The sequence below is a fragment of the Giraffa tippelskirchi genome, chromosome 4, assembly GCF_054371585.1.
Source record: "Giraffa tippelskirchi isolate mGirTip1 chromosome 4, T2T-mGirTip1v1.2.pri, whole genome shotgun sequence".
Taxonomy (NCBI): Eukaryota; Metazoa; Chordata; class Mammalia; order Artiodactyla; family Giraffidae; genus Giraffa; species Giraffa tippelskirchi.
Window position 1 is genome coordinate 47,860,438 of NC_137278.1, and position 15,758 is coordinate 47,876,195.

The 15,758-nt window shown below is 38.2% G+C and overlaps 1 long non-coding RNA gene across 1 annotated transcript in view; it reads left to right on the top strand.

Annotated features, from left to right (window-relative positions):
* Positions 1-15,758, top strand: part of LOC145547134 (uncharacterized) — an 88,703-nt gene that overhangs the window by 23,434 nt on the left and 49,511 nt on the right. The window contains exons 2-3 of the long non-coding RNA XR_014083563.1: positions 10,533-10,614; positions 11,776-11,907. This is a non-coding gene — a long non-coding RNA (uncharacterized LOC145547134). The remainder of the gene's footprint in view (positions 1-10,532; positions 10,615-11,775; positions 11,908-15,758) is intronic.

The following is a 15,758-nucleotide window of genomic DNA, read 5'->3' on the forward strand; positions in this document are numbered from 1 at the left end:
TATGTGAAGGGAAGGGCTTCCCTTGTAGCTCAACTGGTAAAGAATCTGCCTGCAATGCAGGAGACCCGAGTTCGATTCCTGGATCAAGAAGATCCCCTGGAGAAGGAAATGGCAACCCATTCCAGTATTCTTGCCTGGAAAATCCCATGAACAGAGGAGCCTGGCAGACTACAGTCCATGGGGTCACAAGAGTCAGACACGACTTAGCGACTAAACCACCACCACCATGTGAGAGGAAATACGTATTTTCTAATTGCAGACTTGTTTTTAAAGACGATTAGGCTTATAGTAAAATTGAGAAGAAAACATGGAGAGTTTCTGTGCTCCATGTAACTCTCACTCCCTGCCCCTCCACATGCACACACACAGTTTCCACTAATAGGATTAACAATATTTTTATTTCCATCTTGTATTAGTGTGGTACACTTCTTACAATTGATGAGCCAGTATTGATACATTATTATTGAGTAAAGTACACAGTTTACATTAGGGTATACTCTGCCTTCCTCCAGTAGAAAATGGCAACCCTCTCAAGTATTCTTGCCTGGAAAATTCCATGAACATACGGTCACAAAGAATTGGACATGACTGAGTGACTAAGCACACATCTATACTCCGTGTTGTACATTCTATAGGTTTTGACAAATACATAACATTATGTATCTACTATTAAAGTATCATATGTAATAGCTTAACTGTCCTCAAGTTTCCCTGTCTTCCACATATTTACCCTTACTCTCTCTCTCCAAAATATTTCCAAATAATGATGTTCAGTCATGTCTGACTCTTTGCAAACCCATGGACAGAGGGCTCCTCTGTCCATGGGATTTCCCATGCAAGAATACTGGAGTGGTTTGCCATTTCCTTCCCCAGGGAATCTTCTCAACTCAGAGATGGAACCCAGGTCTCCCACATTTCAGGCAAATTCTTTACTGTCTGAGCCACCAGGGAAGCCCCTGGCAACCACTAAGCCTCTTACCCAATCCATAGTTATGCATTTTTCCAGAATGCCACAAAACTGAAATCATATGTAGCCTTTGCTACATACTGAGATTGTCTTATTTCACTTAAATTAAGGTCGAGTCAAAAATTCTCACGACTTAATGGCATATTTCTGTTTATTGTTGAAGATTACTCGATTTACTTCACTGTTGACATTCTACACTAAAATGTAAGATTCATGAGGGCAGAGATTCATTCTCCATTATATTCACCACCCCTGGCACCAATGTAGGTACATATCACAGTTTGTAGATGCTATTTAAATGAATTAAAGAGTCCATGCCCAAGGCCAAGCTGACTCCTAACAGATCACTGAGTAAAGCCCTAGTGCTTGAAGTCCCCACCTCCCTCAGTGAGGAGAGCATAATGGAAGATGATTACAATTGACCTAAACTAGAGTCTCGTGCAGAAGACCATAAATGGACTATAGGATCCCTGATAAAGATTCGATGTTCTATGTCCCTATTTTCTTTGCCAATGTCTTAGAACTTCATTGCAACATCTAGAGATTATTTTTCTTCCTGCTCTTAGCTTGGCATAGACAACATTTTCCCACAGCTCCCCCTTGAGTATAGTCAGAATGTAATATCTCTGAAGCTGACTCAACAGAAGGCAATTTGAATCATCCCTCGGTTGGCTCTCTTGAGAGTCAGAGGAGTGAGACTTGGACTTTCTCATTAAATAAGAAGCTTTCCCTCGAGCAGGGAGTTTATTTGAAACAAGTTAGTGAGATCAGACTCTAACCCACATCTGAGAGAGTTATCATGACAATACCTGCCTCTCATATTCCCCATTCCTCTCTGCTCTCCACCTCTGGCTCAGGTTCTTTCTATTCATGTTCTTATGGGCAATGCTGGGCAATGGCATCTCATCTTTCTCTGGGAGAGGCTGTCCACTCTTCTCAGTGTCGAACCAGACTGGCTCTGTTCACTCAGGAAACAAAGTATCAGACTCCTTTTTCCCTCTGTCACTTGACTGAAGAGTATCTGCAGGAATGTGGGAGAGGCAAAGGGCAGCTCTGATGTGTTTAATCTTATTCCTTTAGGCTTTTCTTTGGAGAGTCTGGGCCATCTTTCTCTTGTCAGGAAATATTAGCTGTCTTCTCAATGAAGATTAAGGTATTTTGGTGAGAGGTCCTTCTAAAATAACTTCTTAGAAATGTGATTATGCAATTCCTTAGGACAGGAGGATTGTTTTATTTTGAAATAGCACTCTTCCAAGTCCTATGTAAATTAGACCCAGGTTTTCTGGTTGCTAAGAAAATAAGAGGGCTCCAATTAATTTCTATTTGGCACTAGGCATAAAGCTCAGTGATTTGCATAAATAGCTATCATTTCAATTTTCACAGCAACCATAATAATAATTTTGCCAACATTTATTGAGCTCTAATTATGTGTCAAGCCGTTTGTTAACAGGTTTACTTGAGCTACTTTCAGCCCTAAAACCACACATTATATAGATACTTTTAAATTATCCTTGCTTTATAGATAAGAATAAACAGAAACGGAAGTTAATCAACATGTTCAGGAAACACACTTAATAAAATAGGTCTGAGAACTGACTCCAGGACCAAATTAATTTGTGCCTAAACACAAAGATACTGTGCTATGCTGCTTTTAACTATGTAAGATTACATCCCATCGAAGGAAATAGAAGGAAAGTCAGGTTGGAAAATGAGCTTTGCTTTATCATTAAGTCAAGCTCTTTAGCCCACAACATCCTGTAATAAAGACTAGGGGTCCTGATCCAAAATGGTGTTTTGATCATTTAGGACTTTGTGGATGAGATGTAAGAGGGGAAACCACTACATACTGTGGTCCATGAACATGCCAGGACAATCTTTCCACCTCCTCTCCTTCCCCGGCCACTTCATTTCTTCACAGTAGATGTTTGTCCAGAAAAGGAATGGGGAAATTGTCACAGCCATTCCATACTAGTATTTGAAATTTCTAAATTTGGTTGAATCACAGAAAGAGAAAGTGGATTTCAATGTGATTTGCACTGTGCTACTTTCACTTACTTTATAAGATTACATTTCCAAGGCTTGCCTAGGTGAGGCAGTCTACTGTTTCCTGTAATACAAATAGGCTATCTGTAATACAAATATTTAATACAAATAGGCTATCCAAAGTGGCTAAATGTGCTTTGATGGAGGATTCATAAGCCAAAGGATTAAGTACATCCTATAGAAAAAGAGGGTTTCTCAGGTGGCTAAATGGATAAAGAATCTGCCTGCAGTGCAGGAGATACAGGAGACACAGGTTCGATTCCTGGGTTGGGAAGATTCCCTGGAGGATGGCATGACAGCCCACTCCACATTCTTGCCTAGAGAATTCCATGGGCAGAGTAGCCTGGCAGGCTACAGTTCATGGGGTTGCAAAGAGTTAGACACAACTGAAGCAATTGAGCATGCACTCATAGAAAAAGAACCACCAAATGGTTCTTTTTTCAATAGATGGCACTATTTTAAGAACTCAAAAAAAAAAAAAAAAAAAAAACCTGTTTCAAGAATTCAATGAATATCTAGTATGGTTATAAATATCCAAGATTAAACAAAACCAAATTAGGAACCAACTTTGAGTTAACCAGAGTCAGAAATTGTCAGATATTTATCCACATGGAAGATATGTAAACAAGACAGATATAGACTCTTTTAAGGGGGCACCTGAGCTCTTAAATATTTTGGGCAGTGAGGCACTCAAAAATGAGATGCTGAATGAGTGGTAGATTTTGTTGAATACCAACTGGTCTTATCTGATATCAGTACGAATGAACTGTGGAGTAAAACACTCAATGAGATATCCAGCTTTGCAGAGAAGTTCAAAACATCTTGAGTATGACAAGCCACTTTGACAAAGAAAGACTACACCAGGATCTTGTACTAAATGTATGATAATGGAGCACGTGGGTAAACGAGGAGTATCTATGTGGGCAGGTGCAAAACAGAGCACTTCAATTTCCTTGTCAGATTGCTTGAGGGAAGAGAGTGTGAAGTCATTTTATTTTATTTTATTTTTTTAATAAATTTATTTATTTTAGTTGGGGGCTAATTACTTTACAATACTGTAGTAGTTTTTGCCATACATTTACATGAATCAGCCATGGGTTTACATGTGTTCCCCATCCTGAACCCTCCTCCCACCTCCCTCCCCATCCCATCCCTCTGGGTCATCCCATTGTCCCAGCCCTGAGCATTTGTCTCATGCATCGAACATGGAATGGTGTTCTGAAGTCATTTTAATACAAAAACTGAAGTGTATTTAAATGAAAAAATAACACATTCTTATGTGACACAAAAAATATATCTATACCTGCATGTATGTATATATTCAGACACTTGACCTTAATCCTCACTTTTTTTAAATTCTATCTTAAATGGTTTCTGTGTACGCTCTCTTCTATGTTTTATTACATTCTTCACTCTTGTTTACTTGGTCTTAAGTTACTAACTTAACGGTATTGACATCATTCTATACAATGAACTGCACTTCTAAGATAGCAACATGACAATTTTCTTGAGACCTATCCATATTGATATTTATCTACCTATCTCTCTATATAAACCAAACTGTTGTTGTTCTATTGCTAAGTCATCTCTAGCTCTTTTATGACCCCATCCCACCAGGCTCCTCTGTTCATGGGATTTCCCAGGCAAGCATACTGGAGTGGGTTGCCATGTCCTTCTCTAGGGCATCTTCCTGATCCAGGGATCAAATCCACATCCTGCACTGGAAAGTGGATTCTTTACCACTTAGCCACCAGGGAAGCCCAAACCAAATATAGGTAGATAAAAATCTAGAACTCTCTTTTTGCTTATGCATAACACTTCATACTTCCCAGATAGCAGGCTTTTGATGAACACTCAAGCTGTTTCAAATTTTTAGATATTGCAGGCAATGCTGTGATGAATATTCTTGCCAGTTCATTCATATTTTTATGTTTCTGTGTGAGAAATTATCTAGGTTCCATATCTAATATAATACATGTGCATATTTAATTATATTAATACTTCCATGTCATTTTGGATAGCTGTTTTAGTTTACAATTCCTGTTTTCATATCCTCACCAGAACTCAATTTTACCTGACTTTAACTTTTGCCAATCAGATGGGTAGAGGCTGGTATATAACTATTGTTTTAATTTGCAATTATCTGATAACTACTGAGATTGGGCATCTCTTTACAACCACATTAGCAATTTGGGATGGATTTTGCTTTTTGTGCATGGTATTTCATATTTTCACAGATACCTATTTGGATTTCTCTCAAAAGAGATTTGAGAGATTTGATTTGCACATATTCATATAACATAAAGGTTATATGTAAGTCCTTTATTGGCTGCATATATTAATTACTGTTAATCCTCCATTCATTATATATATAAACATTTATTCTCTGAGGGAATATAATTATTTACAACCTAATTTTGACATGTTCAAATTCATGCTTCCATGTATTGCTTCTTATGTCTTAGGAAATCTTTTCTTTTGTTACTGTTCAGTCACTCAGTTGTGTCTGACTGTGATCCCATGGACAGCAGTGTGCCAGGCTTCCCTGTCCTTCACCATCTCATGGAATTTGCTCAAACTCATGTCCATTGAGTCAATGATGGCATCCAACCATCTCATCTACTGTACCCTCTTCTCCTCCTGCCCTCAATCTTTCCAAGCATCAGGGTCTTTTCCAATGAATTGGCTCTTTGCATCAGGTAGCCAAAGTTTTGGAGCTTCAGCTTCAGCATCAGTCCTTCCAGTGAATATTCAGGACTGATTTCCTTTAGGATTGTTTGGTTTGATCTCCTTGGTATCCAGAGGACTCTCAAGAGTCTTCTCCAGCACCCAAATTCAAAAGCATCAACCTTCAACATTCAGCCTTTTTCATGGTCCAGCTCTCATATCCATACATGACTACTGGAAAAACATAGCTTTGACTATACAGACGTTTGTCGGCAAAGTGATGTCTCTGCTTTGTAATATGCTGTCTAGGTTGGTCATAGCTTTTCTTTCAAGGAGCAAGCATCTTTTAATTTCATGGTTGCAGTCACCATTTGCAATTTTGGAGTCCAGGAAAATAAAGTCTGTCACTGTTTCCCTGTTTCCCCATCTATCTGCCATGAAATCATGGGACTAGATGCCATGCCCTTAGTTTCTTGAATGTTGAGCTTTAAGCAAGCTTTTTCACTCTCCTCTTTCACCTTCATCAAGAGGTTGTTTAGTTCCTTTTCACTTTCTACCATTAGAGTGGTGTCATATGCATGTTGTTAGTTTGTTCAGTTGTGTCCAACTCTTTGCAACCCCTTTGCCAACCAGGCTACCATGCCCATGAGATTTCCCAGGCAAGAATTCTGAAGTGGGTTGCCATATCATTCTCCAGGGGATCTTCCTGACCCAGGTATCAGGCTCTGGTGTCTTCCACTGGATGCAGATTCTTTACGGTCTGAGCCACCAGGGAAACCCATGCATATCTAAGGTTATTGGTATTTCTCCCGGCAATCATGAGTTCAGCTTGTGACTCATCCAACATAGAATTTCACATGATGTGCTCTGTATAGAAGTTAAATGAACAGGATGACTATATACAGCCTTGATATACTTCTTTCCCAATTTTGAACCAGTCCATTGTTCCATGTGTGGTTCTATTGCTTCTTGACCTGCATACAGGTTTCTCAGAAGGCAGGAAAGGTGGTCCAGTATTCCCATCTCTTTAAGAATTTTCCACAGTTTGCTGTGATCCACACAGTCAAAGGTTTTAGCATAGTCAATGAAGCAGAATTTGTGTGTTTTCTGGAATTCTTTGCTTTCTCTATGATCCAACAGATATTGGCAATTTGATCTCTGGTTCCTCTGCTTTTTCTAAATCCAGTTTGTACATCTAGAAGTTCTCGGTTCATGTACTGTTGAAGCCTAGCTTGAAGGATTTTGAGCATTACCTTTTGCAGTAGTTTGAACATTCTTTGGCATTGCCCTTCTTTGGGATTGGAATGAAAACTGAACTTTTCCAGTCCTGTCGCCATTGCTGAGTTTTCCAAATTTGCTGGCATATTGAATGCAGCACTGTAACAGCATCGTCTTTTAGAATTTGAGATAGCTCAGCCGGAATTTCATCACCTCCACTAGCTTTGTTCATAGTAATGCTTCCAAAAGCCCACTTGAATTCACACTCCAGGAGGTCTGGCTCTAGGTAAGCTACACCATTGTAGCTATCTGGGTCTTTAAGATCTTTTTGGACAATTCTTCTGTGTATTCTTTCCACCTTTTCTTAATCTCTTCTGGTTATATTAGGGCCTTACTTTTTCTGTCCTTTATTCTGTCCATTTTTGCACAAAATACTTCTTGATATTTCTAATATTCTTGAAGAGATCTCTAGTCTTTTCCATTCTATTATTTTCCTCTATTTCTTTGCATTGTTCACTTAGGAAGGCTTTCTTATCTCTCCTTGCTATTCTTTGGAACTCTGCTTTTAGAAGGATATATCTTTTCCCTTTCTCCTTTGCCTTTTGCTTCTCTTCTTTCTCAGCTATGTAAGCCCTCCTCAGACAACTATTTTGACTTGTTGCATTTCTTTTTCTTGGTGATGGTTTTGATCACCACCTGCTGTACAATGCTACAATCCTCCATCCATAGTTCTTCAGGCACTCTATTAGATCTAATCCCTTAAATCTATTTGTCACTCCCACTCTATATTTTCAAATGATTTTCTTGTTTTACACTTAATTTTTCAGTTTTAACCTATACAAAAATCATTTTGGCTCACTCTTTGGAGTATAATCCAGTTTTTCTTTTCTCCATACTGTAAACAAACTTCCCCATGTCCTTTACCAAGCAGTCTCCTCCCCACTGCTTCATACTGTCTCCATTATCAAATAAGAAGTTTCCTGTATATGGGTGTATTTCTGGACTTTCCAGACTGTTCTCTTTGTCTGTTTGTCTTTTCTGACCCATTTCTACACTCTCTTAATTGCCTTGGCTTTGCGACATGGTGTACTATATCATGTTGTTCATTCTTTTGAGAATTTTTCTTTTTCTTCTGCAACCTTTAGTTTTTCCATGTTCATTTTATAACCAGATCATCTAATTTCACTTCAACATCTACTGATATTTCACTTGGAGTTCCACTATATATCTGTATTAACTTAGGAAAATTTGGCATCTTTACAATATTAAAGATCTAGTGTACTCACAGATCTGGTGTATCTCTCCATTATTTCAGCTTCTTTATGTTCTTTAGTAACATTTTATACTTTTGTTCATAAAATTTGTACATTTTTGTTGACTGACTCCTATATACACTATATTTTTATTCTTATAAATGCCAACTTCTTCCTCAATTACATTTTCTAATCAGTAATTGCCAGTATAAGAATTACATTGATTTGTATATATTGGTCTTTTATCTAATAATCTTCTATTTAATACACCTGATAGTCTGTTGATTCTCTTGAGTTTTCTATATGACGGATTATAATATCTGTAAATCAAAAGCTTTACAATATTTTTACAATACCCATCTTCAAATACTCTTTGTCTGTTTTAGGAAGTCATACTGTATTGGTCAGAGCTTTCAACATTATATTAAAGAGAAATGCTGATAAAATGTTTACCTAAGGAAATGTCTCTAAGTTTCCTTCTTGATGTTTGCCATAGGTTTTTGTAATACCTTTGATGGGTTAATAAGTTTACTTTTAAGTCTTTCAGAGAGTTTTTTTTTAATTTTTAATTAGCAAATAAGTGCTGAATTATATCAGATGTTCACTCTATAGGTGCTTAAACCATTCTTGAGCTTCTTCCATAAATGCAAATTATTGCATAAGATTATTCACAGCTTACTAAAGAAATACTGTCCTTGCTCATGTAGTTGTTTAGTCCTGTTGGTCATGTGGGAAATAAGAGTTGAAAACAATTTAAAGAAGCTTGGACAATGGAATTAATTCTTTAAGAGCAAGATTTCTTTTCCACTAAATAAGTGAATCAATACAGAAAGTGAGAAATTTTTATAGTGAAAAGTCAGTATAGCCTGGGCCCAAAAGCAAACTTGAAGAAGATTAGAGAAAGAAGAGAGTCTGGGGGCAACGGTACTGTGGATGAATAAGACTTTGAGAAAAGTATTTTTAGAAAGATCGACTGAATGTTAAAATTGTCTTTTCCTGAATAACTGAAAAATATTAATTGTTCATCATTTCCTTCTGGTTCTTACACTTGTATATTTCTTTAGAGTGGCCATCTGTGCTGAGACCAGGCCACAAGGTAGCTCACCTGGAGGTAACTCACACCTCAGTTCAGAAATTCTCAACTTTCATATATGTGCAATTTGGGGATTATACTTGGATATTGGATAAACTGAAAAAGCACTGTAGCCAGGGGCTCTAGTCATCAACTACTTATGTATGCATATTGTTGTTGTTTAGTCACTAAATTGTGTCCGACTCTTTTGTGTCCCCATGGACTGTAACCCACCAGGCTTCTCTGTCCATGGGATTTCCCAGGCAAGAATACTGGAGTGGGTTGCCATTTCCTTCTCCACTTATGTATGACTTACTCCAGGTACTTACTGTGGCTGTAAAATGAAGAGATTAGTTTAAATGATTTCTAAGGACTTGGAGCTGAAATATTGTAATCATTTCTCACTAGTCTTCAGAAAGTAAAACAGTGACCCAAGATGCAGACTCACTGTACTCCAAAGATATGGTCTGTCCCAGCTGGATATTAGTCATTAGAAAGTCGGCAACCTTCTGCCAAGTTCCTAATCTCCAATTCAGAGTCAGTCACTTTATCTTCAGGATTTTGTTGCCTGCAGCTGCTACAAACCCAGACTCAGTTCTCACCCCATAAGTCTGCTCACCTAGACTATTGTGGGCACCGTACCATCCTTCCACCAGCAAACCTTGTCTATTAGCCATCTCATTTACAGAAGTAGTCCTGAGCACCTTGGCATGTAGAATAAACCTTCAGTCTTTTCCTGTAGAAGTATTTACACCTAAATTATATTCATACATTGTTTCCCAAGAGCAGTATATTTTAACCACACTGAAGGTTTTCATTGAAATGTAAAACTTCAGTCAATGGAAAGAAGTACTAGCAGAAATAAATACTTGAGCAACCACTTTTCTAGAGAATTTTCAAATGATACTATACAGTCCGTTCTTTTGGCTTACTTATAAAATGAACTGTGCAGGCTTTCATTCTTATGTGAAATCTACCTTTAATCCTTCATAAACTATATGCTTTGTTTTTCCCCCAACAGTAGCTCAGGTGTAGACTGAGACAGCAAATCTCCATTAGTCTCATTCTTTCATTCATTTATTCAACAGTGATTCATGCATCAGAAACTATGCTAAGGTCAAGCCATGAGTAAATTAAAATTCAAACAACAATTAAGGTGAGGAAATTGTATTTTAACCAGATTTAGTGGCTGCATATTTGAAGGTCAGATAAGAGTGGAGGCTAAATTCAAAGACTGTAGTTAAAGCCTTTGGAAAAATTGATGTTTCATACTCAGGTTAAATCTCACTCTTGACCTTCATTCGCATTTCAGGTGTTTTTCTGGATGTTTGTCATAGTTGTAATATCTCTGAAAAGATGAAATGCATGAATCATGTAGCAATCTCATCAAAAAGGTAAGGAAACAAGAGTATGTTTTATCCTGATGGATTTTCCTAGCCTAAATCCAATCATCCTCATTCCTTCATCCTCCTTTCTAAGAAATACTTCCTTTTTTTTTCCTTTTCTTTTCAAAGCTAGCTAGCTGCTTAACACCCCATGTACAGCTAGTATTAAACCTTATCTCTTTGTAATTAGTGTTTGTGTACAGAGCAATTAATGAGCTTACAGCCTGAGCCACGTTTTTACCACACTCAAGGAACTAAAGGACCAAAATGCTGATGTCTAGAGGAAAAAATTACCTCAATGACTTTGATTAATTTTCTGTAAACCATCCTCAAGTACTTCAACTGACACAATACTTTATTGTCCTCACTTCCCTTCTGCATCATGTAGTTGGGGTTGCTCCTGGACAGGTTTCATACGTATGTGTAATTAATTCTGAGATCAGGGACTGGTGTAGTGGCTTAGACTGATCCCTCTAGTCTCTGATTTAAGAGTTTTCTATAAACATATTGTTGACAAAATCTTGGCTTTTGGTGCATGGAGAGAAACAGAAATATGGAAACAGAGTTATGAAGGAAAAATGAAGAGTGGTTTTGTTTCTTTGCCAGGCAAAGAGGAAACACAGTAGGCTAAGGCCTCAAAAAATGTGTCCCCTTCTGTGGGGAATAGGGAGAGGTCTTAAAGTCATGTTGCTGAAACCAGGCTCACTCTGATAGCCCACTGAACAACAGGCCAATAAAATCAGAGATGAGGTGTTGAGGCAAAGAAAATGACTTTATTCGGAAAGCCAGCTGACCAAGAAAATGACGGACTAATGTCTCAAAATAACCAACTTACAGGGTCTGGATGCCAATTTCTTAAGAGACAAGGAGAGGAGATGAGAAAGTAAAAAAGGCCATTTATCTTAAAAAATAGGACAAGGGGTGTATATTTCTTCTTTCTGCAGTGATTCACAAGTGGGCTGGGTCAGATTGTCTCTCTGTTGAGCTGAATAAAAACACTTTAACAGTCAGGCAGAGGGACAGGGTTCCCTGAGGCAAGCTGTTATGTATGATTATAATAACAAAAGTAACAAAGAGCAAAAGTTAAAGTCAAAGAATCAGATCCAACATTCAGTCAGAATTGTCTCTTAGATGGCCAATACTGAAATAGATTGATTATATTCTTTGCAGCAGAAGATGGAGAAATTCTATACAGTCAGCAAAAACAGGACTGGGAGCTGACTGTGGCTCAGATCACGAATTCCTTATTGCAAAATTCAGACTTAAATTGAAGAAAGTAGGGAAAACCACTACTCCATTCAGGTACGATCTAATATAAACCTTTACGATTATATGTGGAAATGATAAGTGAATTCAAGGGACTAGATCTGATAAACAGAGTGGCTGAAGAACAATGGAGGGAATTTCCCAACATTGTACAGGAGTCAGTGATCAAAACCATCCCCAAGAAAAAGAAATGAAAAAAGACAAATACGTATCTCAGGTGGCCTTAGAAATAGCTGAGAAAGGAAAACAAGTGAAAGGCAAAGGAGAAAAGGAAAGATATATCCATCTGAATGCAGAATTCCAAAGAATAGCAAGGAAAGATAAGAAAGCTTTCCTAAGTAAACAATGCAAATAGATAGAGGAGAACAATAGAATGGGAAAGACTAGAGATCTCTTCTAGAAAATTAGAGACTGGAAGAGAACACTTCATGCAAAGATGTGCACAATAAAGGACAAAAACGGCTTGGACCTAACAGAAGCAGTAGATATTAAGAAGAAGCAGCAAGAATACACAGAACTATATGAAAAAGTTCTTAATGACCCAGATAACCACGATGGTGTGATCACTCACCTACAGTCAACATCTTGGAGTATGAAGTCAAGTGGGCCTTAGGAAGCATCACTACGAACAAAGCTAGTGAAAGTGACTGAATTCCAGATAAGCTATCTCAAATTCTAAAAGATGATGCTGTGAAAGTGTTGCACTCTATATGCCAGCAAATTTGGAAAACTCAGCAGTGGCCACAGGACAGGAAAAGGTCAGTTTTCATTGCAATTCCAAAGCAGGGCAAAGCCAAAGAATGTTCAAATGACTGCACACATTTCACATGCTAGCAAAGTAATGCTCAAAATTCTCCAGACTAGGCCTCATACTACATGAACTGTGAACTCCCAGATGTTCAAGCTGTATTTAGAAAAGACAGAGGAACCAGAGATCAAATTGCCAACATCCGTTTGATCATAGGCAAGGCAAGAGAATTGCAGAAAAACATCTACTTCTACTTCTTTGACTACGCCAATGCCTTTGACTGTGTGGATCACAACAAACTGTGGAAAATTCTTAAAGAGATGGGAATACCAGGTCACCTTATCTGCCTCCTGAGAAAGCTGTATGCAGGTCAAGAAACAGCAATTATAACCGGACATGGAACAACAGACTGGTTCCAAATTGGGAAAGGAATACATCAAAGCTGTGTATTTTCACCCTGCTTATTTAATTTATATGCAGACTACATCATGAGAAATGCCAGGTTGGATGAAGCACAAGCTGGAATCAAGATTGCTGGGGAAAATGTCAATAACCTCAGATATGCAGATGACACCACCCTTATGGCGGAAAGTGAAGAGAAACAATAGAACCTTTTGATGCAGGTGAAAGAGAAGCATGAATAGGCTGGCTTAAAATTAAACATTCAAAAACTGAAGATGATGGGTTCCTGTCCCATCACTTCATGGCAAATAGATGGGGAAACAATGGAAACAGTGACAGACTTTATTTTCTTGGCTCCAAAATCACTGCAGATGGTAACTACAGCCATGAAATTAAAAAATACTTGCTCCTTGGAAGAAAAGCCATGACAATACCTAGACAGCATATTAAAAAGCAGAGACACTATTTTGCTGACAAGGTTCATCTAGTCAAAGCTATGTTTTTTCCAGTAATCATGTATGGATGTGAGAGTTGGGCCATAAAGAAAGCTGAGCATCAAATAATTGATGCTTTTGAACTGTGGTATTAGAGAAGACTCTTGAGAGTCCCTTGGACTGCAAGGAGATCAAACCAATCAATCCTAAAGGAAATCAGTCCTGAATATTCATTGAAAGGACTGATGCTGAAGCTGAAGCTCCAATACTTTCGCCACCTGTTGTAAAGAACCGACTCATTAGAAAAGACCTGATGCTGGGAAAGATTGAAGGCAGGGGGAGACAGGGACAGTAGAGGAAGAGATGGTTGGATGGCATCGCTAACTCCACAGACATGAGTTTCCTCAAGCTCTGAGAGATGGTGATGGACACAGGAGCCTGGCATGTTTCAGTCCATGTGGTCGCAAAGAGTTGGATAAGACTGAGCGACTGAACTGGACTGAGCGACTGAACTGAACTGAAGCTAAAGGTAGATGCATATTCATGGAGGGGCTTGAGTGGTGAGCCGAGTTTAAACTTTTGTTGATAGAAGTTATGAGTGTCAGAAAAGATCAACATCATCATCTCTTAGGTTCCAGTTGATCTTGAGGTTGAACACTTTAGACTAATCTTTGTCATTGAAACAGAATTGAGGGTTCTGTTGTTACTTCTTTTGCTTGATAACAGAAACTTTCTGCATTTTTTTGTTCATTAAGATCATTAATTACTGAGAGCACTTCAATGGCAAGAATTGTAGCCAGGTTTAGATCACAAAATGTCTTAGGCCAAAAATAGTCTCTCTTATGTCAAGAAAACCATGACAGTTTCTCTTTCTTTGCGGACCCCCCACCCTGTTTATGTACTTTCATGTCCATTGCAGCATTATTTACAATAGCAAAGATGTGGGAGCCACCTAAGCACCATCAGTGAAAAAATAGAAAAATATATTGTAATATATTTATATTTATATATACAGATAAATAGGTGCAAATACAGATATATATATGTGTGTGTGTGTGTGTGTGTGTGTGTGTGTGTGTGTAGAGCAAAATATTATTCAATGATAAAAAAGAATGATATCTTGCTATTTATAAAAACATGGATGAATCTTGAGGGCATTATGCTAACTGAAATAAGTCAGAAAGAGAAAGACAAAAGATTATATGATCTCACTTATATGTAGAATAAGAAACCTGTATGCAGGATAAGAAGCGAGAGTTAGAACCAGTCATGGAACAATGGACTGGTTCAAAACTGGGAAGGCAGTACATCAAGGCAGGGGGAGACAGGGACAGTAGAGGAAGAGATGGTTGGATGGCATCGCTAACTCCACAGACATGAGTTTCCTCAAGTTCCGAGAGATGGTGATGGACACAGGAGCCTGGCATGTTTCAGTCCATGTGGTCGCAAAGAGTTGGATAAGACTGAGCGACTGAACTGGACTGAGCGACTGAACTGAACTGATATTGTCACCCTGCTTATTTAACTTATATGCAGAGAACATCATGCAAAATACAGGACTGGGTGAAACACAAGCTGGAATCAACATTGCCAGGAGAATTATCAACAATCTCAGATATGCAGATGATACCACTTTAATGGCAAAAAGTGAAGTGGAACTAAAGAACCTCTTGAAGAAAGTGAAAGAGGAGAGTGACAAAGCTGGCTTAAAACTCAACATTCAAAAAACTAAGATCATGTCATCCAGTCCCATTACTTCATGGCAGATAGATGGGGGGAAAGTGGAAACAGTAAAAGATTTCATTTTCTTGGGCTCCAAAATTACTGCAGACAGTGACTGAACACATGAAATTAACAGATGCTTGCTCCTTGGAAAGAAAGCTATGATCAACCTAGACAGCATATTAAAAACCAGAGACATTATTTTGCTGACAAAGGTCCATATAGTCAAATCTGTTTTCTTCCATTAGTCATATACAGTTGTGAGAGTTGAACCATAAAGAAAGCTGAGAGTCAAAGAATTGATGCTTTCAAACTATGGTGCTGGAGAAGACTCTTGAGAGTCCCTTAGACAGGAAGGAGATGAAACCAGTAAACCATAAAGGAAATCAACCCTGAATGTTTATTGGAAGTACTGATGTTGAAGAACTGAAGCTCCAATACTTTGGCCGCCTGATGCACAGAGCCGACTCATTGGAAAAGTCCCTGATGTTGGGAAAGATTGAGGGCAAGATAAGAAAGTGATGACAAAGGATGAGATGGTTGGGTGGCATCACTGACTCAATTTACATGAGTTTGAGCAA